Raw genomic sequence first — 25,655 nt, 5'->3', positions numbered from 1 at the left:
ATTAAAGAACAGAGGAGAAGGGCCAGGGCATGCAATACATTCAAAGGAATGAAGGATAAAGAATACAGAACTGTGTAAGAAGATACAGAAGAATATAAGAAAGGACGAGGAAAAATTCAGAGAAAAGTTAAGAGTCTGCAGGACAGAAGGAAATGCAAGAATTAATTAATGCAAGAAAGTTCTCATTCAGAACATTCCAATCACCAAAAAGTAAAATCAGGAACACATAATAAATATGAAAAGGACGTGGACAAAACACTGATCTTTATAACCACGGAGTACCGTCCACAATTCTCTGGTTTGCTTTGACTTTTTTTCTTCCCAGACTGAATGCTATGAATGTATACCTACCATATGACAACAATGAAATGCATTCATAAAATGTCAGTAAATGACGTTGAGACATGTATAATAAACTCAAAACTGATCCCTACTCAAAACTACTCTAAAAGGTAATTTGCTATAGATTATGTTCTGTGTCTATCTCAGTACCACCCACAGAAGAGTAATTATTACCAGAGAGATCTAGAAAAAGAATCAGCACTAAAATGATAAAGAATGGAAATGTCTGGGAAAGTACAGGGAGGTGACTCAAATAGGGACCATTTCTCAAGATAGATTAAAACATTGTATGAAGATACAGTCACTTGATTAAAATATTAAAGACTGAACTACAAGCTTCTAGGATAGACTAGTGGCCACGAGCCACCACTTCTCCCATGAAATGAGAAAGACTGATAGGGAAACCTGTAGAAAAAACAATGTGACTTGTGTTTGAAGTCTTGATCATAGTGTCTTGTAAAGTGCACCTAAAACCACAACAATTAACCTTTTAATAAAATGTAATTGATAAATATGTCAGGTACTGGGGACACCATGAATAAACACCCTGTATCTGCCATAGCGCTTTCATAATCTTGTTAGGGAACAGAGATAGAATACCGATAATACATGCAAGGTGCCATATATAAAAATTCTTATAGGAGGCACAGACATCTGGAGGCAGGGACGCTATTCTCAATTTCTACTGGAGAAAACCACATTAAGAAGGCATTATGCCAGTAAGATCACATAACTCTAAACAAAGGCAGAAAAACTCCAGATTAGGTTCAAGCTGCTCAATGAATAATGACAGTCATTTCTCTCAAGAGCCAGCAAAAGTTCCCAATAAAACTTAGTCTAAGTTGCTTCTCATTCCTTGGCCATAGGAAGCATCTCAATTTAGCGAAACATAATGGTACCTGCAAAGCACTTAAATTAGAATTGATTCCACATATATTGATTCTGGGGAAGATACACACTGCAAATGTGTAACAGAAGTTATGATGTTTAACAGCCTTAAAGAATGCATCTATCCATAAGCACAAAACAAGGAGATACAATTTTATTGAGTCTTCACTATCACTATTCAAATTGTCATTTGGGAAAAATCCCAGTACCAATGGTGAAATAACAGACTTTCTGCATTGTGCTTACAAATGCCGCTCAGGAAATGGAAAATCAAAAGTTAGACATGAAGTCCCTGGAGAAAATAATTTAGGAAGGCAAATAGGTGTGTAATCAATAGCTCCATCAATGTATACCAGCAACCTTGAGAAAAGCAAACAAATGAAACTCCAAGACCAAAGCAAGGCATTTAAGGATGGCATCCCACAAATAGAAGGTTACGTGGGCTACATCAAATAGTTGAACCACAGGCATAAACAGGATGATTTTTTCTTTCACTAGGGAAATTTTCGTTCCATTCTGAGTTCATGTCTCACAACCCAAGCCTAAGTTTCAGGTCGCAGTTCTGGAACAAGTCTGGACCTTCTGCAAAGGAGGCAGAAGAATCTCTAGATCAATAGCTCCAAGGTTTAGCAGTCTCCAAAGTCTCACTGACACCTCAAATTCAACCTTTGGGTACGAGACTAACTTACTGATCCCAGTTCTCCATCCCTCTGTAATAAAACTGTACGTCCATATACTGTCTGATGGGGGTTGGAACAGAATTCACTATGCGATGCTATATGATGTGCTTTGGTCAACAGGATATTAGAAGACCTGATATAAGCAAAAGTTTGAAATGTGCATATACAATTGAGATTTCTCTGTTATTTAGTGTTCTGGAAACTGGACTCCAGAACAAAAAATCATGGAACATATCTAAACCAAAATTCCATCTTTAGCTAAGCCTAGCTGACCCACAGCATGAGATATATAGGTGAGCTGTCTTAGATCAGGCAAAATGAGTGTGCAAGAGATGCTCTTATAAGCATTGTACTGTGGAGTTATTTCTTGGCATTACTATGGCAATAGGTGACTGAGACACTTGCTTCTGAGTGTTAATAATTGCTCTTTTAATTACCTTCCTCTTTTGAATCAAGCCTAGCTTTCTACTCTATCTCCAATAATCAGGTTAAAGGCCTAATGTACACAATTTCCTTTCTACTCTGTGTCCCTTTGGTTGGATTTTGCTATTAGCTGTCATACTCTCTTGATATTCTGCCTAGATGAAATCTCCCATCCACCTGCTTCAATATATAAAAATCATAAAATGATTTACATATGATAGAAATAAATGGCCATCAACACTGTGATTTATTAAGAAGAAATTATAGGTCAAGCACCTTTAAATATAGGTTTAATTCTGCAAAATTGCAAAAAAAATGTTACAAGGCAGATTTTATGATTGTAATTTTCTGGGCCCAATTCATTAATTCTTTATTATTGTTTATATTCCAGGCCCTCAGCTCAAAAAAGGTAAGTAACCTGCTTGAGATATTCTAGAGAGTTAAATGCTAAAGCCAGGATTCAAACCCAACTGTTGCTCATTAGGCTACTCCATATCAAATATTTAAAATGGAAAGATCATGCAATTCTGAGTAATGAGAGAAACGTCGATGTTACAATTGAATAGTTCCCAAGAGATAAAAGTGTCTACTGTGCATACCTAGGAATACTGATAACATTTCTGGGCTCATCTAAAAGATAGTATGCACCGTATCACTTGGCAAATATGGTCTGAGAAACAAGGATGGGTTGGCAATTCTTATTTAAAAAGTAATATTACTAATTGCATCTACTTTAAGAATAATGGTGAATTTTTAGTGTTTGTACATTTTTCTACTGGGAGATGGTCTTTGCTCTGCTCCTAAGGGAAAGACCCAAATAAGCCTGAACTTAAGAGTTCGACACTGGCCCCTGGGACCATATAGAGCTGAGTTTAAATCCTGATATAACGTTTTCTAGCTTGATGAAGTTACTTCTATTCTTGAAACCTCAATTTCCTCATCTGTAAAATGAGGCTAACAGAAGTAACTACCTCATAGAGCTCTTGAGGGAATTAAATAAAAAGTGTCTTATAGGGGCACCCGGGTGGCTCAGTTGTTTGAGCTTCTGACCTCTTTGGCTCAGGTCATGATCCCGCAGTTGGTGTGCTGAGAGCTCAGACCCTGGAGCCTGCTTAGGATTCTGTGTCTCCCTCTCTCTCTGCCCCTCCCCTGCTCATGCTCATGCTCTATCTCTTGTCTCTCTCTGTCTCTCTGTCTCTCTGTCTCTCTCTCAAAAATAAATAAACATTAACAAACTTTAAGTGTCTTATAAAATAATTTAGCACCAGGGTAGATACATTATGGTTACCTAAAAATACATGCCATGAACTTCCATAGCATTATTGAGAATGATTTGAAATCACTCTTATCTAAAGGAGAATGGGCCTTTCTAAGGTCAGAGAAAGGTAGGCAAACACACACATAAAAGGGGAGAAAGAAAGAGAAAGCCCAAGAAATGTAAACCGTTGTGGTAGTTGGTGTGGAAAAAATGCACACCAGGGTATGATGGAAAATACGTGGATAAGCAAATATGTGCATGAGGGGACACAGAAGGTGAAGGTTCTTTGGAAGGTATAACCATGGATTACATTTCATATAAACATCCAGATGCTATTCTAGCCAGTGAGACCAGGAATGCCCTGGTTTAAAGGTGAACAGAAACAATTTAAAATTCAGCTTTTCCACTTTGTACTAGTGAGATTAATCCATGTTTTAAGCTGCTGTTTTTACCTCTTCATTGTTTATCATGTTTGAGTCTAATTGGGCTTGATTGGAATCGTGGGAAGCCACTAATTAAAATGATTAACAATATCAATAACAGCAAAGGGAATAGAAAAGGAAGCCTCTTATTTTTAATGGGCTGAACACTGATTCTTGCTGGTTGAATGAATAGAAGTTAATTGAGGAGTGACACTGGATAGCAAATTTCTAAAATGTCTATTTTCATGCTCTTAATAAAGGGCACATTTTCTAGAAGTGAAGAGCTATACCTAAATCACAAATACGGACAAGATTTTTCTTTCTTTCTCCCCCACTAGTGGAATTAAAGCCAATTCCTCACCTCCGATGTTTGCGGGGACCTTGTTATTAAGAATGTCTTCTAGTAGAAGCTGTGCTTAACGCTGGTTATATTTCAGCTTTGCCATTGACCTTTAAGTTACTATAATCTGCTTTTATTTACAAATGTGGTTTCTGCAAATAGAGGTTCTGAGAGAACAGATTTTAGACACAATAGCAGGACACAATCCAGGCTCCGACAGGAAAAGGAAATGCATACACCTTGAGCTTTCCTTATTATTTATCTCGACAATGCCAGAGTTGCTTAATTCTGAGACACATGTGAAATTGTATGGACAGATTTCTCCACTTAAAATGTTCACCCTCTAGCTCAAAGAGGATTTATTTCTTCATTACTGATGCCCAAACCAAGTCCTTTCTTGGAGTAGATCAACTCAATACCATGAAAATCAAATGTATCTACATTTGAATGGTCTTGCGGGTTGCTGAGAATGATACATACATAGTCAGGGCCTGGGAAATATCTGGTCCTTACTGATATTTAACCCACCATGGAGTCTGAATCAGGCACAGGAATAATTTATAAAGTATTATTTATATCTTAGAAATCTGAGGTAGTTCCTCTTAACTCTTCCGTATTTAACTTACAACTTTACATATTATTGGACATTTCTAATTGTGATTTATATAACTTTTATTTATCTCTTCTGGTTTAACAATAACCAACACTTACACAGAACACCATTGTTTCCAAAACACTTTCACAAAACCGCTACCTATTTCCCTTTTCCATATCTCCTTGATTCAGGGAAAGCAAAAAAATTAAATTATTTAGAGTACAGGATCTGGCATTCTGAGAACTATGCTCAGAGACATCTCTGCACTTGCTAGCAATGTGAGTGGGGAAAATTATACCTGATCAATGCCTCATTTCCATACCTATGAAATCAGAATAAGTGTGTTGTGTAACTAGTGGGATTGCCACGAAGATTTTAAAAGTAATTCTTGTAAAAATACTTAGGACATTACGTGACCCAGAACAATTATGGAACTCATTAGCCACTTTACTATTCAGATGAATACACTATCTGTAAGTTCTTTCAGGGCCTGGCAGCAGGTCACATTTATGTCTGGGTCCTCAGCACCTGGCGCAGTGCCTGGTACACAGGTACTTTGCAAAGAACTGTGCCACCATTTTATAAACTGGTGAGTCCAAGTTCTAAGGAAGCTGTGGCCTTTGACTCCAGGTGGGATCAAGTCAGGAAACCGAATTTTCTAATTTAAGTGCAGTATTCTTCCTACCATAGCTATATCCCCCCAACACGTTACTCCGTTTGTATTATCCTCTGAGCGCATTAGAGCGGTAGGCAGTGGAAATGCTAGGTCATTACTCCTCGGATTTAATTTTCTCTTTGGATGCCATTTTCTTGTGTCGGAAAAGAAAGCACAGGTTCACAGGAGGTTCCGTTGGGTCTTGCTCAGGGCTTCTTTTCTTCTTTCCTGCATCTGTATTCCCTTGGCACAACTAATTTTTCAACAACAACAAAAATTTAAAGCAAGACAAACTTTCTTCAAACAAAATCTTTTACGGAAGCCCACAACTAAAAAATGGTTCTAGGATTTCTCCAGGGATTTCAAAAGCAAGAATCTACCAAGCAGCTACTTTCCTTTCTCCTAAGATCCAGAGGAAGTTTTGCTGAACTTTGAGGATTCTGGTGAGCATTTGTATTTTATTTTATTTTATTTTATTTTATTTTATCTTATCTTATCTTATCTTATCTTATCTTATTTTATTTTATTTTATTTTTGAAAGACAGAGACAGACAGTGAACAAGGGAGGGGCAGAGAGACAGGGAGACACAGAATCTGAAGCAGGCTCCAGGCTCTGAGCTATCATTCCAGAGCTTGAAGAGGGCCTAGAACTCACAGACTGTGAGATCATGACCTGAGCCCAAGTTGTACACTTAACCCACTGAGCCACCCAGGTGCCCCCTCCGGTAAGCATTTTAAATCCACTGTCTTGGGGCCAATAATTCTGGGTGCCCCAACTTCCAGTAACTTAACTTCCTGCCATGGGCTAGAGAACTGTGTCCAGTTTTCAAAGAAGGGAAATTGAAATGCATAAATAAAGGAAGTACTGTGGATCTTCTAAACTAGTTTAACTAAATACTGATAGGGTTCCTAAGCAAGACAACAACAACAAAAAAACAAAACAAAACAAAAACAAAAAACTAACTCCTTTTGAAACAAAAAGGGCTGATACAGCTTTTGTTACTTTTAATCTTCTTCTAATTAAAGCTGTGTGACTAAAGTGATTAGTCAACATGAAGTCAATGGGACTTAAGCTTTTATGGCTTCTTATTTTACACATGGCCCTCTGTGTGTGTGTGTTTTCTTGATTACTAGTCTGAAGGAGAGCACGGATTTTTATGTGCTTGTTAACTTAGCTCATACTAGTTAACTCAGTTTTCCAGTAATGAATTTCTCGAATCTTGTTATGATGATGAAACATTTTGCTTTTGGGATTATTAGACGGTGTTCCTTGCCAGATATTTTCAAAGCATGAGTTCATCTAAAAGTGATGTTTCTCAATCTTACACATCCATTTGTGTAAGGAGACATGATAAGCCTGCGATGGTGCTGTGATGGTAACGTTTTTCTAGAGTGAAAGTTCTCTGAGGATTCTGAATGCAATTGTACCCAATTTGCTATTTGATATATGTACATAGAGTTAGACATCTTTATGCAATATGTTACGTAGAGATATATGATCTTTTAAAAGCTTAGGTTAAGGTCAGAATTTTATCATTTCTACAAAACATTTAGCATACTATATGTTATAGTAATTTTTTTTCTGTGCAAAAATATGACTCGAATGTGCCTTTTTAGGGCTTTTTTTTCCCTAGAATACCCGGGTAGTTGCTGTAAATGTGAGTGAGTGGTCAATGCACAATTGAGATACCAATGTTGTATAGTAAATACATAAAATCAGAATAAGATTTTGATAAAAGACCTAGATGATTATATAAAAAACTTAGAAATATAATCACAAAGTATGAATGAAATACAATAAAGTAGGTATTTAAATAGTATGCACATAAAAAGAAAATTAATTGACATTGAAAGAGAGTTACATAATATTTTACCAATTATAGGTGTTTCACATGGTTATGCTCATCTAAATATGCAGTTGAGGCTATAATTTAGAGAACATTGTTTTGTTTTTGTTTTTTTTTCACATGGTTTTAGGAGAATTCCAGGGATAAAGCCAAATTATGTTAACAAATACTAGAAGTGATCAAAAAGTAGAGAAAGGAGCCAATAAGACAGAAGTCTACATCCTGACCTGACCTCAACTTGCCAGTGTATCTTGTATCTTGTGGGAATGCAGGTGAATAATTCAAACCCAGGTTTATATATGTCCCACTGGACATGAAACCTGAACATCTACATTAGTAAATCCCTTACAGTGGATTCTTACATAGAATTAACTATAGCAAAACAAATGAAACTCTGGGTATGGGTTCCATATTATTCAGATTGTGGCCGATATGGCTGGCTAATTAATTAATGCAATGTTCACTCTCAACTCTCTTCCTGGCCTGACTCCGCTAGAGAGACTATAAAACTACACATCTTCCCAGATTGCCTTGCAAGTTGGGATGGTCACGTGGTACAGTCATGGCCAATGGGATGCAAACAGAAGTCTGCTGGATTACAAATATAGTGCTTTGTGATAAAGGGGACTGACACTTCCTTTCTCTCTTCTTCCTGCCTTGACTTTTGATATTATGCCTGATATTCAGGCAGTCATCTTGTGAGCATGAGTGAAAGATGCTCACAAGAGATACCAAACCATGGCTAGGATGGGATTGATTCACAAAACCAAAATAAAATTACTCTCAAACTTCTTGGTATGTGAGAAACTTAAGCTCTACCTGTTTAAGGCCATGCTAATTTGGTTTTCTGTTATACATGAAGTACCTATCTAATATACTTGGTAACAGAGTATTCAATCCACAATCCACCAATTTCACTTATAAGCAAATATCTGAATACTTTTTATTTAAAAAAAAAATTTAACATTCATTCATTTTTGAGAGACAGAGAGAGATAGAGTGTGGGTGGGGAAAAGGCAGAGAGAGATGGAGACACAGAATCTGAAGCAGGCTCCAAGTTCTGAGCTGTCAGCAGAGTCCAATGTGGGGCTAGAACTCATGGAGTGCAAGATCATGACCTGAACGGAAGTCAGAAGCTTAACGGACTGAGCCACCCAGGTGCCCCTGTGATTACTTCTAACTCTAAGATACATAACCTTAGAAAATCACAGTCCATGTTCAGACTTCTCAAACACTCAAGCTAAAAAATCCAGTGAACTTGCTTATTCTCTGCCCCAATTACAAAGGAAAAATAACAGCATTAAATTCAGAACTCTAGTTGAGACAACTAGAAGGAAATAAAGCTTCTAAATTCACTAATATCCTGCATAATAACGTTGCAATAGTTAATAGTACAATAGTTAACAGTACAAGCGATAAAAGCTCATATCTAGGTAAGACATTTGGATCACAAATCTGAAATAGTAAAAGATGTGTATTGGTAAGTACAGCATTTATGTGTGTTCACTACAATTAGAATAACCTTCTCTCAGGTAACCTACTGAATAAAAGTACAGATCAATACTCCTAATGCAGAAACCACTTCAGGAAATATCAGAAGCTATCAATTGTCAACTAATTGGGAGACTGTTTTTCTAAGTGAATGGCTATAAAATTCCAATGATTCAAATCACTCTAATCATTTTATTTGTCCTATTCTCTAGAGGAATTTTAAACAAAGCCTTCAGTGATTGCTTTGTTATTTCAGATCTGCCTAGTAATTTTCCGGTGTATTGAAAGACATTCAGTGTTGACACTGGTAGGGGAAAAATTGGGCGTGTGCCTGATGGAACTGCTCATTTTCAGTCTACATAATTACTCTGTATTAACACATTTGCTATTTAAACAACATCGTACTTTCATTTTCTTTTGCTAATAATTAACTTGATGGGATCATACATCTCTATTCAGCTTGAATAAATATCAGAATCATTTCTATATTGTGAAAATTGTGCTAAGCCAAATGAAATGATTGGGTTTGAGCTATTTAGTGCTGTCGCATAACTCAATTGCATGACCTCCTTAAACGAAGCAAAACAAAGAGCCTAATTCCTAGAATGTATGGTAATTTATGTAATACTGGAAAAATACAAAAAAAAAATCAACGGATATAAGATATTTTTTTCCCCAAGACCTCAAGCACTGTTTTATATTATGAAATGTCCAATCAGTACCAAAGGCTGTCAACATAATCTTCCTTGCCCATAGTTTTGACCACATTCTTTCCTTTCTCAATCCTCCAGGGCTGCCTATCACCTTCTGTATCAAATTTAAATTATTCTCACCGCTTCAGGGCCTTCCATCTGCCCTTGTTTACAATGCCTTTCTCAATTTCCCTTCCCCTATTGTCCATTCACTGGAGTTCATCTAATTCACAGGACTTTTCATACCAAAATAGAATTGACTGAAAGAAGGATGAACTAAGAGTCAGAAAGCACAGTACTTGAGCAAATTATGTAACCTTCCTGAACCTTTTTTTCTCCCCACCCCCAATGAAAAAAGATCAAGGGCTACTCAGAGACTTTTTCTCCCACTGTATCTTTTTGTTATAACCACTCATCCTTCTATGATTACTTTCAAATCTACTGCAATTCCTCTTCATTTCAAATACTTTGTCTGATATACTAGAGACAAAGGATCTGAGGGAGAACAGCAAGGTTGGTTTCGGGATTCTGGAAAAAGATCTAATATTTATTGAATATCAAATCTACTGACTTTATGTCATTACTTCAATAAAAAGTACCTGCAAATACCTATTGAAAAAGGTAAGATACTCAAGACTGGTCCCCTTTTTCTTTCTTCTCCTTCTCCTTCTTATTTTTATTTTAGACAGAAAGAGAGAGAGCATGAGTGTGGGAGAGGGGCAGTGGGAGAGAAAGAGAATCATAAACAGGGCCCACGCTGAGCAGAGGCTCGATGCCACCACCCTGGGATCATGACCTGAGCCAAAATCGAGAGTTGGACACTCAACCGATGGAGCCACCCAGGCGCCCCAAGACCATCCTACTTTCTATTGCTTACCAACTTATGTTTTATTTTTATTTCCTATATCTTTGTGCTCTTTGTCTTTAGTTTTTAAACTTTAAACCTCCCTCAACCTTTTGAATTATTGCTGAAACCAGGAAATTTCTCTCCAATGATACTTCAACTCCAGGCCCTGCCAGTGAGAGATCATACCTGACAAATTGCATTAGAGGCTACCATGGACACCTTCTTCTCCAGAGCCTGCAGAGATCCCCAGGAGTCCCTGGATACGTCTCCCTCATTAGAACTTATAGTTCATGACATCACCATTGATATCAAGAGCGCTGAGTGGCTCTTATGTCCATGTTGACATAAGAATCAACTATGCTTCAAGAATGGGGACCCATAGTCTCTGTCCTTTGTTTTTCAATAAGGCTGTTTATATTTACTGTGTCTAATTCCTTGCTTCTTGTCCTGTCTCATATTTTTATTCCAGTCTGAAACTTCTCTTAGAGACGTTGACAGTTATTGCTATGTTGCCAAATATAAGAATTAATTTCAGTTGTTACCTTATTTGGCATATCAGGAACATTAACCCATTATGACCTTCTTTCCATAGAAATCTTTGCTTCTTTATCTTCCAGGAAACAACTACTTACTTTCTTCCATTCTTACTGAAAGTTCCTCTTATTCTTCCTGGCTGATTCTTTGTCATTTCCCCACCCCTGAATTTTGGAATACCCCCAGTTTTCTTTCATAACTCATTCTTTTTCTAATCTGGCATATTCTCTTGGTGGCCTTATCCAGACCCATAGCTTTAAATCCATTGGTATTCTAACAACTTCCTCTCCATGTCCTGGACATTTCAGGATTCGTATCAAACTCCTCTCACATACTTAATAGGGACTACAACTTAGCATGGCCACTGCTAAATTCTTGATGTTTTCCTTTAAATTAGTTTCCATTCGGTCTTCCCAATCTGAAACCTGATAATAGTTCAGTGGATTTGGATGTTACTTCTCATGTCTGTGCCTCCATTTACCATCGACAGAACGAATCTTATATGTCCTTGGCCTATTTGTAGGAGTATTGTAAGGATCAAATAAAAGCATGTGAAGACATTGACATTTTAATTGCTTTACAAATCTAAGTTACTGTTCATGAAGATATTTTATTGAGATTCTACCATGTGCCAGTCACTATTCACAGTTATTTCAAAATCATGGAATACTTTGAGATTTGTAAAAGTGAGCATTCAGCACATATGCTGCTTACAGATATGAAGACAAATGGGTGGTTTTAGACACAGAGCAAAAATAACATAACAGTGATTGTAAATGGCACAAGAGAGGTGTTTCATCAAACTAAAAGAATATTCAAACATTTTGGGGATAAAGGAAATTCAAAGTCCTAATCGCAAGGAAACGGGCGAATGTTCTTAGACCTGTGATAACAGCAAGTGGTTCTTTGTCGTCTGAAGCTAGTTTTCATTCCATAGTTATTGCTTTTCCTGAGTAATGAGTAACAAGATTGCTTTCCCATCTGGCATTTTGTAGCTGAGAATAACACTAGCAGAAGGTGAAATGTCAATTGTAAGAAACAGTGGTTTATGCCATTTGTAAACTCTGATCACAGACTCAAACATCCATGCTGGCATAATATCCCAGAAAACATTCTAATTGCAAGTGAATCCAACTCCATGGGGTAAAGAGATTAAATCAGAAAAAAATGGTGTTTTAAAAAAATTTTTAATTTTAAATTAATTTTAATTTAATTTTTAATTTTTAATTTAATTTTAAATTTAAATTTTTATTTATTTTTGAGACAGAGAGAGACAGAGTACTAGCGGAGGAAGGGCAGAGAGAGAGCGAGACACAGAATCTGAAGCAGGCTCCAGGCTCTGAGCTGTCAGCACAGATGTGGGGCTCGAACTCACGAACAACGAGATCATGAGTTGAGCTGAAGTCTGATGCCCAACTGACTGAGTTACCCAGGTGTCCCGAAAAAAATGGTTTTGAATTCTGGTTTCACTTATAGACATATGGCATTTATCTTCTCGGTTCCTGATTTTCCTTATTTACATAATAACAACTATAATAACCCCTCTTCTGCAAAGTTGTTTGAAGAATCAGAAGCATCTGAATGTCCTTTCATTTTTAGCATACTGTAAGAAATTAGTGGTTACTGCTGTTTTTGTGGCAGGGAAGATAACTCAACAATGATCATCTCCCCCCCTCCACAATGACAAATGAAAGATTCCTTAATGAAACCACACCGCACACTGGCAAGTGTTACCAAATACATCAGTGGTGTGGTAACAGTAATCAAAAATACTAAAGGTGATCAAGGTAATTTTTACAAAAGGACATGTGAGAAAATATTGTGAAAACATCTTTGCTGGTAACGATGTACCAAATAGCTTTCAAGGCCATTTTCAGACCCAAAGTCAAGCGAGGATTGAAGAAAAAGAAAATCATAAGAGAGCAATTCTTAGAGCATATGACTAAACTAACATTCAAGATGGTTGAGGATTCTTAGTCAGTTACAAGAGTATCATTTCTGGGGAGCTTGGGTGGCTCAGTCACTTGAGTGTCTGACTGGCTCAGGTCATGATCTCACGGCTAGTGAGTTCGAGCCCCATGTCAGTCTCTGTACTGACAACTCAGAGCCTTGTACCTGCTTCACATTCTGTGTCTCCCCCTCTCTCTCTGTCCCTCCCCTGCTCATGCTCTGTCTCTCTCACTCTCTCTCTCTCTCTTAAAAATAAATTAAAAAATATTAAAAAGAATATCATTTCTTATTGAAACTAAGCTTACTGAAATAAGATCTTAATATGTTGACAGCTAAAAGAAAAAAAAAAAAAAAAAGAATTCTTTCTCTAACCTTCCAGAAAGCAAAAGTGTTTGCCTCCCTAACCATTTGGTTTGAACCTTAGGGGATTTAGGCACTGAGAGAATCTGTGATCATTGCACATGTTGGAAAGAAAACAGAAGATTTCAAATTTTAACAATTTAAAAGAAGAAAATTTTAAAAAAAGTAGAATTCTACCAAATGATGCCACTGCAATGAAAATTCAATATTTTAAATTCTGGTGTGCAGCTGAGACTCCTTACATCCAAGAGCCAGAGTACATGGACGTGGGGAAAAGGAAGTCAGAAGCTGCCAGAAGAGGAGACTACTAGAGACGAAATGGTAGAAATTGCTGGAAAGGGATGTATCTCTCTTACCCAAGTTGGCATTGCTTGGTGGTTGGGAGTTGGGTTCTGTCATCACACTGTCCAGTTCCTATCCTGGCTTCCATACAAATGGTCTTGGGCAACTTACTTAACCTGAATGGGGGTAACAATAACAATAGTCTCCTCACAGTTTGAACAAATGCCTGAAGCAAAAAGTGCTCAAAACGTCACCTGGCATGAAATAAATACATGAAATACCAGGTACCATTATCATAACCATGTCGACACTGCTGTGATTATCATCCTCATGGTCGTCATCAGTAGTATTATTTGTCCTGTATGTGGAATTGTTCCTTCAGAGGAAGAAAGCCAAAGCTGTTATCTCTAAGAAAAAAAATACTTTTTTGTGAAGTCTTTTAAAATAGTTAATACTATGAAAGTTCCCAGTGTGAAGAGAGGCTGTATTCCTTAATGAAGGGAATGCACACTTTTCGTTCTTGTTTTAATTAATACTAATAAACCTGCCTCATTCTGGGTATGGGCTTATTCAAGAGGAAAAATCATTTTCATAGATGAGACACTGGGGGCTACCCATAGTTTAGGTAACTTTTAGCCATCAATAAATTAGTTTCTACTACCTTGGGGCAGTCCCTTGAGAACCACAGATTCAAAGAGAAGGTCCTCTTGTTTAGGAAGCAAAGGTTCATTGCTTTGTAATGTGTGAGTCAGCTGTCTTATAGAGTGTGAAGGCTTGAGGGTGAAAAGTTGGGAGAAAAATTTTACAACTTCTAAAATCCCTTCCAATGCTGAGACTTCATAATTATCTGGCAGAGGATAATGGCTTAAAATTCAGGGTGAAAACTATTACAATAGGAAAGCATAAGTAATAACAATTTATTGAATCCTTTATATGGAACTGGTAGATAGGTACCTAATGAACATGTCTCATTGAAATCCTCCAACAATACTAGAAGATTTTTTTTTAAACCTCATTTTACAGGTGAGGAAACTAAAGCACAGTTCAGTGACATTTTTGCACAGGAAAAAATGATTAGCAGAACTGAGGGTCCCATCCCGGATTCTCAACCTCACTCTTCCCACATTGTGAAACATTGTGAGCCCCATGTCCACACCTGTCCTGCCCTCTCCCTGCCCTTTGCTCAGGCAGCCCACTCCAGCCTCACAAAGACACCATGAGCTGAGGTATGTCATCCACATGTCACAGGTGAGACAACTGAGTCCATGCAGAATCCCCAGAAACCATATTTGGCATTCATTATTAGCAACACAATAAACACTGCCTTGCAGCTTTTGATTTTCAGGCCACAAGAAATGTCTTCCCTAAGTGCTGCTTGAACATGGTACCCATCTCCTTCCAGCTGGCAAACCTTCTGCCTTTGAAGCAAGGCCCTATTTATTACTCATCTGTTGGTGAGCTTGAGAACCTTCTTTTTGTGAAGGCTTCCATTTCCTCATCTGAAAAAAATGACCTCTAAGTGTTGTCATGAGGATCCACTGAGTTAAGTCATGTTAAAGTATTAAGATAATGCCTGGGATATAATTAGGACTCAAAAACATTAACTGTTGTTGTCACTGTTGGATCAGAGGATACTAGAATATATTTTCTCAACATGTGGTCCTTAAAACATTGCCTCGGAATCTCCTAGCACAGCACACCTCAAGCATTATGCTCTTTAGTGGGTCTACGGTGGGCCTGAGATTTTACTTTTCTCCCAGTCTCACAGTTGGAGCCTGGACCAGAGCACATGTTGAGTAGCAATGAACTAGAGTGTTTTATTAACAGCAGATTCAGGGGCCCTGCCTCACACTCTAGGAAGGAGGCCCAGGAGACTAAATGTTTAACTCACTCTCAAAGAGATTCTAAGGCACAGTAAAGCTTGAGAAAGCCGTGAGAGAAGCTTTAGTTGGTTCTATTAACATTATTTGACAGTGCAATTCACTGGAGACACAGCCTGATCGAATTCCTGATTCATCATCATGACTTCAGGGTAAAATGCTTCTGATGCTAAGACACCCTCATCCCTTTCTGTAGCAGAGGTAATGAGTCAATTTTCCAAACAGAGTAAGTAGATAATCCTTCTCAATTTACTAACATAATTCACTGAATATTAAGGAGATTAGAAAAGGCATCCTTTTTGCAAACCCAACTAAGCAGTAGTTTTCTAGCACAAATATTACGGGCAATAAAGAATTCCATTCAAGGTTGACAGCTTGAGTTAACAGTTTCCATTTTATATCGATGTTCTTTTCTTCTTCCTGGTCTTTCAGTATTTTTTTTTGCATACAGCACTATGTTTTTTTAAGATTCTTTTGATTCATGGGACGCCTGGGTGGCTCAGTCAGTTAACTTCCAACTTTGGCTCAGGTCATGGTCTTGCAGTCCATGAGTTCAAGTCCCATGTCGGGCTCTGTGCTGACAGCTCAGAGCCTCGAGCCTGCTTCAGATTCTGTGTCTCCCTCTCTCTCTGCCCCTCCCCTGCTCATGCTCTGTCTCGCTCTCTCAAAAATAAAATGTTTTTTAAAAAAGATTCTTTTGATTTAATTCTGGATAGTTTAAGCTTGAAAATTTAGTTTATTGAAAGGATACAGAGGCAGGAATCCATGCAAGATCTGAATAATTGGTCTCTGATTAGGACAGTGACTAGGACAGTTCATAGGGTGACCAACCACCCTAGTTTACTGGGGATTGTCCCACTTTTAGTTTTGGGGAAATTCCTCAGTCCCAGGCAAACAGGGAGAGTTGATCACCCTAGCAGAGACCTTGCAGTAGGGTTTTTATTTTTCAATCAAGGTGAGTCTGATTCAACTGCTCCCATTCTTTGTCTTTCTCCAAATTGGAATGGCTTGGGTCAGGCGTGTCTATTCCTGGCCCAGTCAACTACAGGCAAGGAACAAATTGTGTCATCACCACCCCCACTCAGTGGTAAGTGCCCCCTCCTGTGAAATAGAGATCAATTCCCAGAGAAGACAGGATCCAAGCAATGACCCCAAAGGGTATCTATTGTAATCTCTCAGAAAGTGTCTCTGACTGCCTTATAAATTCAACTTTGCTTTGCTTTTACAAATGTACTAGGGAGGCACGATCCACTCAAATCAGCCATGCTCCCCTAGATCACAGGACAGAGCTTAATTGTGATAGAAACAACTAAAATGTGACTGAAATCCACTGAGCACTTACCCTGTGAAACTAATTGATAGGTGGATAGATAGGTAGGTAGGTAATTTATCAAAGAACCCACTGATGGAGGTTCTATTGCATTTATTTAATGTTTAAGGAAGCTGAAATTTCCTTCCTCTTCAAATGGACAAATGAATCAAATCATTTTTGAGCTCTAAGCCAACTATCTGTCCACAATACCCTTTTCTTTCTTATCCTCCCATCCTCCCCTTTTCCCTTGTGCTCTCTGCCCCTGTCTCCATATATAGCCATATGTATACGATAGTCTTATAGACATCATCTTATAGATATACTCCTGTTGGGGTAATTGTGTACCCTTCCCACTTGGATTTTCTATATAAGGTTCATAGAAAATAAATGAATGGCTAAGTTGCACATTTATTAAGTGAAAAATTTTTGACTCTGCAGACTAAACCCAAATCTTTTGTTTATACATCTTTTCCTCTGTCATATCACTCCATCTGAGTTGAACGCCTTATTATCTGCTGGTTAACACAGAGAGAAGAAACTGACCTTGTTTTTATATCTGCAATAATGGTGATAGAATTTCTTTAGTGCTTTCTCTGGGTAAGGCATTTGCTGAGCACTTTGTATGGTATTACAGTGAAATAAAGTAACTTAATCACAAGGACATTAAGTAGTTTCCCTAAACCCATTCAGGAAAAAAAAAAAAGCAAAAAAAGGCCGGGGGTGGGGGTGGGGGTGGGGGGGTGGGGGACGGGTAGCAGAGCCAACATTTGAATCTAGATCCATCTGCCCCCAAAAATTTCATCTTTCCAGTTTGCCAAACTATCTCTTTGCAGTAGAATCAAGATTTGCTTACATATCCTCTGAGTCTGAGCAAGTCTGGATGATGGCACATTATTTCTCTATATTGAAATAACTTTTCTTTGTTATGCTGTTACTTATATTTATAAGTACAATCATGCCATACACCTTGGCTCAATTGTTATATCAATCTACTACTCACTTGTATAGGTTTTTTTTTTTAATTTTATATTTCTTTAAATCAACTCACTCTTGACAATTACATCTTGTCCTAGTAATAATATCCATAAAACCATAGATGTGATGCACTTGTGACATAGTTTCTAAAACACATTAAAATAAATACAGGTTCAGATTGCGAAACATTATAAAAAATGGTCATTTGCCTATTATACAGTTTTCTCTATCAACTTTGCTAAAAGTTGATTTCTTCTTTTCTGTAATGTCATTTTGTAAATCCAAATAAATTTAAAGAAGGGAGTTCAGTAGACTCTTGGTCTGGGGAAATGCTACATTCGCTACTTTCATTTTGTGAGTCATTCTTAGGATGTGTTTGAATCTACTTCCAAGAGAAGCAGATAAGCTCAGTGAGCCTTTTTTGTGGGGTAAGCTAGCCCCATCCAGCCCCTCCAGCTCCATGTAAATTTGCTCCTCTTTGATTATTGCCAGGTAGCTCTCCTTATGCCCACACACCCGGAGCTGTTTTTCCATTAGAGTCATATTTAGTTCACTTTACAGGATGAAGTATAGACTACGATGCTATTTGTGAATTTGCAGATCCCCAAAGATCTCAAGATGTGCTGTTCAAGAACTCCAAGGAATACCTCTTCATAATACACCCCTTGCTCACTCAGGATCCGAGCTGTCTTGAGCTTTTTTCAACGTCTTCTCCTCTGCTGGAACACTTCAAATGAGTCAAATTCTGAATCTGGTGATTTTTCGTGGCCTTGGCACGTACCCTCTTCAGCTGTGTGAAAAACCATCCTATGTATTGTGTCTAAATTGCATTCTTGCTCTCCTTCTATTTTACTACGTCTGCTTTCTAAAAGACATCTTTAATTTAGCGGAGGCTAGGCTCCTTTCTTTGCTTCCATCTTCATTTCCCATTGAATGAATCAGGACTCAGCTTATGATCCCTTGTTATGTGGTGCCGCTTCTCCTGGACCGCCCCTAGCAGCCTCACAGAGCTCTGGGCTGTATTCCATGATCTCTTTTAATTCCTTGTTGGCAGCTTGCTGCCCCTTTCTCTTTACCTTCCTGCCAGGTTTACTGCCTTTTAGCAGGCCAGCTATGTTGTTTTTTTTTTTTTTTTTTTTCAGAATATTTCCAAAATGAGATACAAAAAAAAAAAAAAATCAAATCTCCAGCTCCCAATTCTCAATCAGAAATTTTCTCAGATAATCCTTCACCATCATTTACTATCTCAATTCCTCATCTTCTGAGCTTCTCTCTCCATAAAAAGAACTCCATAAGACAGTAAAAAATGGCTTCATCTTATAAGAAAGTTCTTCTGGTCTTGGGGAGTCATGGGGCTAAAAAAAAACAGTGGCGTGTAACAATGCAAAACGAGTTCATTCATGCAAACAAAATCACACTACCTGGCCAGCATCGCTCCTTCCTGTAAACCTGCCTCTCGTAGAGAGTAAAGGCAGATGGAAATGCTGGGGTATGCAGAGCTGGCATATGGCAGCCCCAGAATAAGGTTAATCAAAAGCAAATACCAAAATCATCTGCTATAGAGGCTTGGTGGGCATATGCTTCTTCACTGCTATCTGGAAAAAGAGGATATCTTCTTAAATATGACAATCTCTGAACCACATATAGACCCAAAAATGAAACAATCAATATGCAGGTTGTCAATTCTTGCTTAACTGTCTCAGTAGGCTTTTCCCTAAGTTCCCTAAGTTCAGAACTTAGGGAAATAAGATTTCCCTAAGGGAAATAATTTCCCTTAGGGAAATTATTCATCTTATTTCCATGAATCCATCCTACACGCTGAGGCCACAGTGATCCTCTGTGTAAATCTGACCACGTCTATGTCCTGCCTAAAACCTTCCTTCCACCTATGATCTAGAACAGTGGGTACTTTACAAAAGCTTCAGCTGATTGGCAAGAAGTGTTACGTGAAAAAGGGAAGTGTGTGTGCTTCAATCACACGGCCATGCCGACAGGCCTCACAGTAAGTCCATGATCACTTCTAAGAGAGCCCTCAGTGCTGCCTGGCCACCAAGCACATTACTCACATTCACCACCACCCCCCCAACTCCTTGGCCAACTGACTCATGTTAACTCTCATTTCAGGTTTCTTATACTTGTCCTTTTCTCCTTCTCAGCTTAAAATCTCCTGAGAAAAGAGAAGCAATCAAAAAGGAAGCCCCTCTGGCTTCTGCCACCATAGCTGCTCACCTACCTTCATCTATGCTCAAATTCCTCTCTCCTTTCCGAAACTGCTCTTAGTAAGACCAGTCTCTACAGCTATGTACAAGACTCTATTTCCTCTCACCCGCTTGATGGTGTTCCTCTCTCCCCCCACCGAAAGCATTACATTTTTCATCAACATACAAACATGTTGTTACTCTTCTCATAACCACCAACCACCACCACCATCATCAATTACCATCACCATCACCATCATCCCTTCACTTATTCTCATGTCCCCTCCAGCTACTGCCCCAAACTCCTCAAAAGAGTTTTTGTGGTCTCTCTCTTTGATTCTGTTACTCCATATCCCTCTTAAACATACTTTGACCAGGCTTTCACCTCCACCGTCACTAAAACTTTTCTTGTTAAAGTCACCAGTGATGTTCTCTTTGCTAAATCCCAGCACTGTTTCTCAATCTTATGCTTACGTGACCATCAGCAGTATTTAATAAGGTTGAACACCCCGTCCTCCTAGAAATACATCCCTTACTTGATTTCCATGACACCAAACTATATTAGTTTTCCTGTTTCCTCTGCAGATGATCTTCCTGTCTTATTTGGTCTTTCTTCTTATCTGTACAAGCTCTGTGCCCCAGGGATCAGACTTTGGACTTCTTTGTCTACATTCACTGCCTTAGGGGTCTTATCTAGTTTGTTGGCTTTAAATACCCTGTAAATGCTGATAACTCCCCAAGGTAGATCTTCACCTCTTGCTCCCCAGACTCACATATCCAATCACCTACTTGGCATCTCTGCCAGAATGTCTACCAGGCATCTCAAACTCATCACGTTCAAAACTGAACTCCTGATACACTCCCAAATCTCCTCCTCCTTGAGCTTTCTCCCATTTCAGTATAGGTGAATTCTAATCGCTGAGGTCAACCACTTTAGTAGCATCATTCCCCTGTCTTCTCGCACGCTCCACATCCAATCTATGAGCTAATCCTGTCAGAAGTACCGGAAAAGTACATTCAGAATCTAACTACTTTCACCACCCCAGTACGTTCACTTGATTCTGAGCCTTGTCCACTGCAAGCTTGAATTACTGAAATAACTTTTCCTGCTGGTCTCCCTGATTAAAGCTGTGTCTCCTTTAATCTCTTCTCTGAAGCAGAGCCAGGGTGGTCCAGTGCAAACACAAGTCCGATGATACAAGTCCTCTGATCCAATCCTCCAATGGCTTTTGATGCTATTCAGGGTAAAAGCCAAAACCTGACAAAGATCTACAAGGCTTTGCACAGTCTGGTTCCCTCCTACCTCTCTTTCTTTCTTATTTCTCTTCTCTCCACTCATTCCGTTCTAGCTCTCACTCACATTTACAGGCATCCTCCTGCCTCAGGGGACTTGCATGTATCACTCTCTCTGGCTGATCACTCTTCCTCCCAGCCCACATCTGCATGGTTTGCTGTCTCACCTTTGTTTTTTACCTACATAACATCTTTTCAGTGAAAACCTTTAACTCCTACATCCCTTGTTGGACCTCACTGGTCACCCCAGCACTTACCAGTATCTAATTCGCTCGAATCTTCCTGAGTTATTCAGTTTTTTGTCAGTCTCCTCCTCTGAGACACAAGGTAAATGAGAACAGGGACTTTTGTCTGTATCCTCAGTGCATGGAACATTGCTGGGCAAACAGTAGGCGCTCAACAAACATTTGATCGATGAAAGATGAAATGAACGCATTCATGAATAAAGAAAGGAACATTTTGTAAATTTAGGCCAGTTTAAGCAAATTTATTTACTGCAAGATTTTCGTAAGGCTCTTTGAATTTTATAGTGCAGGTTACACATCTCCTGGGGGAGGACGAGGGAGATAAGATACCCAATGTACCCCATACACATTTGGTCACTGTGATGTGAGGGCATTTTCTGAAATGTGTTGTTTACACCTGTGATACTCAAAATGTGGTCTGTGAAGCAGTACTAGTTCACAAATCATTTATTACTTGTCTGCAATGAGAAAAATACAGAAATTGAGAGTAAATATTTAGAAAATTTTACAGCACCTTGATGCTGCTGCCAAGAGCAACTCTCAGCGGGCTTGTGTCTTACTTTTTTCTCATTTCATCTTTCTAGTAATTCATTATCATGTTTTTAAAAGGTATCAGTTCATGACTGATTAAAATTAATCAGTATTAAAATCAATAATAAAAAATCCTGTCCTTACCCCCAGACAGTTCAAGAAACAACTCCTTGGAGAACATTTTGGTTGGAGAACGTGCGTCGAAATCCAAAAGTATAAAAGAGCACTTCAAGAGGCAGCTACCACTTTCACTTCTAGGCCACGAAACTGCCATTTCTCCAGTTGCAACCTGTTATGTCAACAGAGTCAGCTTGCTCGTCTGTGCGTAACATCAATCCACGCTGTTCAACTGCCTGATAAGCCTTTGTCCTCCGCACCTGCTGGTGCACTTTAATTTATCCTCCAAAATTCAGTTCCTAAGGGTCAGGGTTCAGTGCAGAAATCTCAGATTCCTCTCTACAGACTTGGGTTGTCTCCCTGTACTCCCACAGCAATCTGGTAGGCTTGTCCCAAAACCGATGCCTCTCTCTTTACCACAAACATGTATCGACCGCTGATAGTATGTGAGGACCTATAGTCTCACTGGCAGATGTGAATAAGTCCAAATTCTTGCCCTTGGGAGTTCACTCTCTAGCGAACATGACACCTACTAAATAATTATTTGGAATGTATTTTTTAAACAGATTTATTAAGATATAATTCACATACCATATAATTCACCTGTGCAATTAAGTGGCTTTTAATGTATTCACAGAGTTGTGTAACCATCATCACAATCAATTTTAGAGCATTTTCATTATCTCCCTAAATCCTATACCCACTACCAATCCCTTTCCTTTCCCTCTCACCTCACACCTGTCCCTGGGGAACCACTAATATATTCTGTCTCTATTATAGAGAAGCCTGTTCTTGACATTCCTATAAATTGAACTGTACAATATGTGATCTTTGCTGCTTGGCTTCTTCTACCTGGAATAATATTTTTTCAAGTTTCAACCACCCCGTAGCATTTACTTTTTATTCCTTTTTATTGTCAACTAATGATCGATTGAATGGGTATGCCATATTTTACTTATTCATTCATCAGATGACCAATATTTAGTTTGTTTCCATGTTTTGGCTATTAGAAACAATACCGATATAAACATGTATACACAAGTTTCTGCACCATAATATACTCTCATTTCTCTTGAGCATGTATCTAGGAGGGAAGTGCTGAGTCATACAATGTCATCGGTTGAACTATGGCCCCCAAAATATATGTCCATGTCTAAGTTCCAGAATCTATAAGGTATTATTCCACATGTAATTAAGTTAAAAATCTGGAGATGGTATCTTGAATTACCTGTATGGGCTTTAAATCCAAAAACAAGTGTCCTCGTAAGAGACAGAAAAAGATAAAACAGAGGAAAAGGCCAAGTGAACATGAAAGCAAAGTTTGGATTTATGCAGCCATAAGTCAAGGCACACATGGGGCTACCGGAAACTTAGAGGCAAAGAAGGAGCCTCAGGTAGATAATTCAGAGGAAGTGAATTCCTCTTGATACCTTTGTTCTAGACTTCTGGCCTTCAGAATGGTGTAAGAATATATTTCTGTTGCTTTAGACTACAGAATTTGTGGACATCTATTATGGCAGCCCTAGGAAACTAACACATATGGTAAGGCTATGTTGAATGTTTTCATGACCTCTTAGTCTATACTCTAAAGCAGTTTGCGCCATTTAACATCCCAACTGGCAATACAGGAAGAGTTTCACTTCCTCCATATCCTTGCCAACATTTGTCATTTTCTGTCTTTTCAGATTACAGTTATGTTAGTGAGTGTGCAATTATTTCAATTTGGTTTTGATTTGAATTTCCTTGATGGACAACCAACGTTAGCATCTTTTCATGTGTTTGTTGACCATTTTTACATATTTTTCTTGGAGTATGTCTATTCTGATCTTTTGCTCATTTTAAAATTAGATTATTCACTTTTATTGATTTTAAGACTTCTTTATGTTATCTAGATATTCACAATCTTATGCATGATTTGCAAATATTTTTCCCAAATATATAGGCTGCATTTTGACTTTATTGGTGATGTGTTTTAAAGAAAAAAAAAACATTTAATTTTAAGGCCAACCAATTAATTAATTAATCAATTTATTTATTTTATTATTAATTATTATTATTTTGGTCACTTGAGCTTTTAGTGTCTTTTTTTTTTGAGAGAGAGAGAGAGAGAGAGAGAGAGAGAGAGCAAGCAGGGAGAGAGGGCCAGAGGGAGAGAAAATCCCAAGCAGTTTCCATGCCCAGCATGGAGCCCGATTCACCCCTCCATCCCATGACCCTGGGATCAAGAAGCTGAGCCAAAATCAAGAGTCAGCCACTCAACTGACTGAGCCACCCAGGCACCACTTAGTGTCATTTCTAAAAACATTTTGCCTAACCAAGGTAATGAACATGCACTCCTATAGTTTCCCATAAGAATCTTGTATTTAGGAAGCTGGTCCATTTGAGTTCATCTGAGTGTGTTGTAAGGAATAAATCCAATTTCATTATTTTCCATGTGGATACCCAATTGTGCAGCATCATTTGTTGAAAATACTATCCTTTCCCCTTTTAACTGTTTCAGCACCTTTGTTGAAAATCATTGACCATTAATGTGAAGGTCTGTCACTGGACTTTCAATTCTATTCCAGTTATCTATATATTTTTCCTTATCTTAGCTGCATACTTTATTGCATGCTTTTGTTTTTTTTTTTAATTTTACTTATTTATTTTTAGAGAGAGCCTGAGCAGGGGAGGGCAGAGAGAGCGAGAGCAAGAGAGAGAGAGAGAGAGAGAAAATACCAAGCAGGTTCTGTGCTGCAGCACAGAGCGTAATGTAGGGCTTAAACCAACAAACAGGAAGATCTGAGACCTGAGGTGAAATCAAGTGTCAGATGCTTAACAGACTGAGCCACCCAGGTGCCCCCCTTTAAGTTTTGTTTTTCTTTTCTTTTTTTTATTGCATGCTTTCTTGATTACTGTAGCTTTTTAGTAAGTTTTAAAATTCAGGATCTCTCTAACTTCGTTCTTTGTCAAGATTGCTTTAGCTATTCTTAGTCTCTTAAATTTTCATATGAATTTTAAGGTCATCTTGTCAATTACTGCAAAAAAATGCCAGCTGGGGTTCTGATAGGAGTTGTGGTAAATGTATATATTAATTCGAGAAGTATACCATCTTCATAATATTATCTTCTGATCCAGGAACATAGGGTGTCTTTCAATTTGTTTAAATCTTCTTTACTTATTTTCAATAATTTTTTTTAGTTTGAGTGTAAGTTATGTTTTACCCTTCTTTTGTTAAACCAATTACTAAGCATTTCATGCTGTCATAAATGAATCGTTCAATAAAAATACAAATGATTTTTGTATATTGACATTGTCAACTTTTCTGAACTTATTTACTCTAATATTGTGTGTGTGTGTGTGTGTGTGTGTGTGTGTGTATTCATCAAGAGTTTCAAAATACAGGATGATGTCATCTGCAAATAGAAATTTTACTTCCTTCTGCCCAAACTGAATATATTCTTTTTTCCTTACCTAACTGTCCTCACTAGAATTTGTATAAAAGGTCATATATAACTG

This window comes from Panthera tigris, chromosome B1, assembly GCF_018350195.1.
Source record: "Panthera tigris isolate Pti1 chromosome B1, P.tigris_Pti1_mat1.1, whole genome shotgun sequence".
Lineage (NCBI taxonomy): Eukaryota > Metazoa > Chordata > Mammalia > Carnivora > Felidae > Panthera > Panthera tigris.
This window is presented reverse-complemented; position numbering follows the sequence as displayed.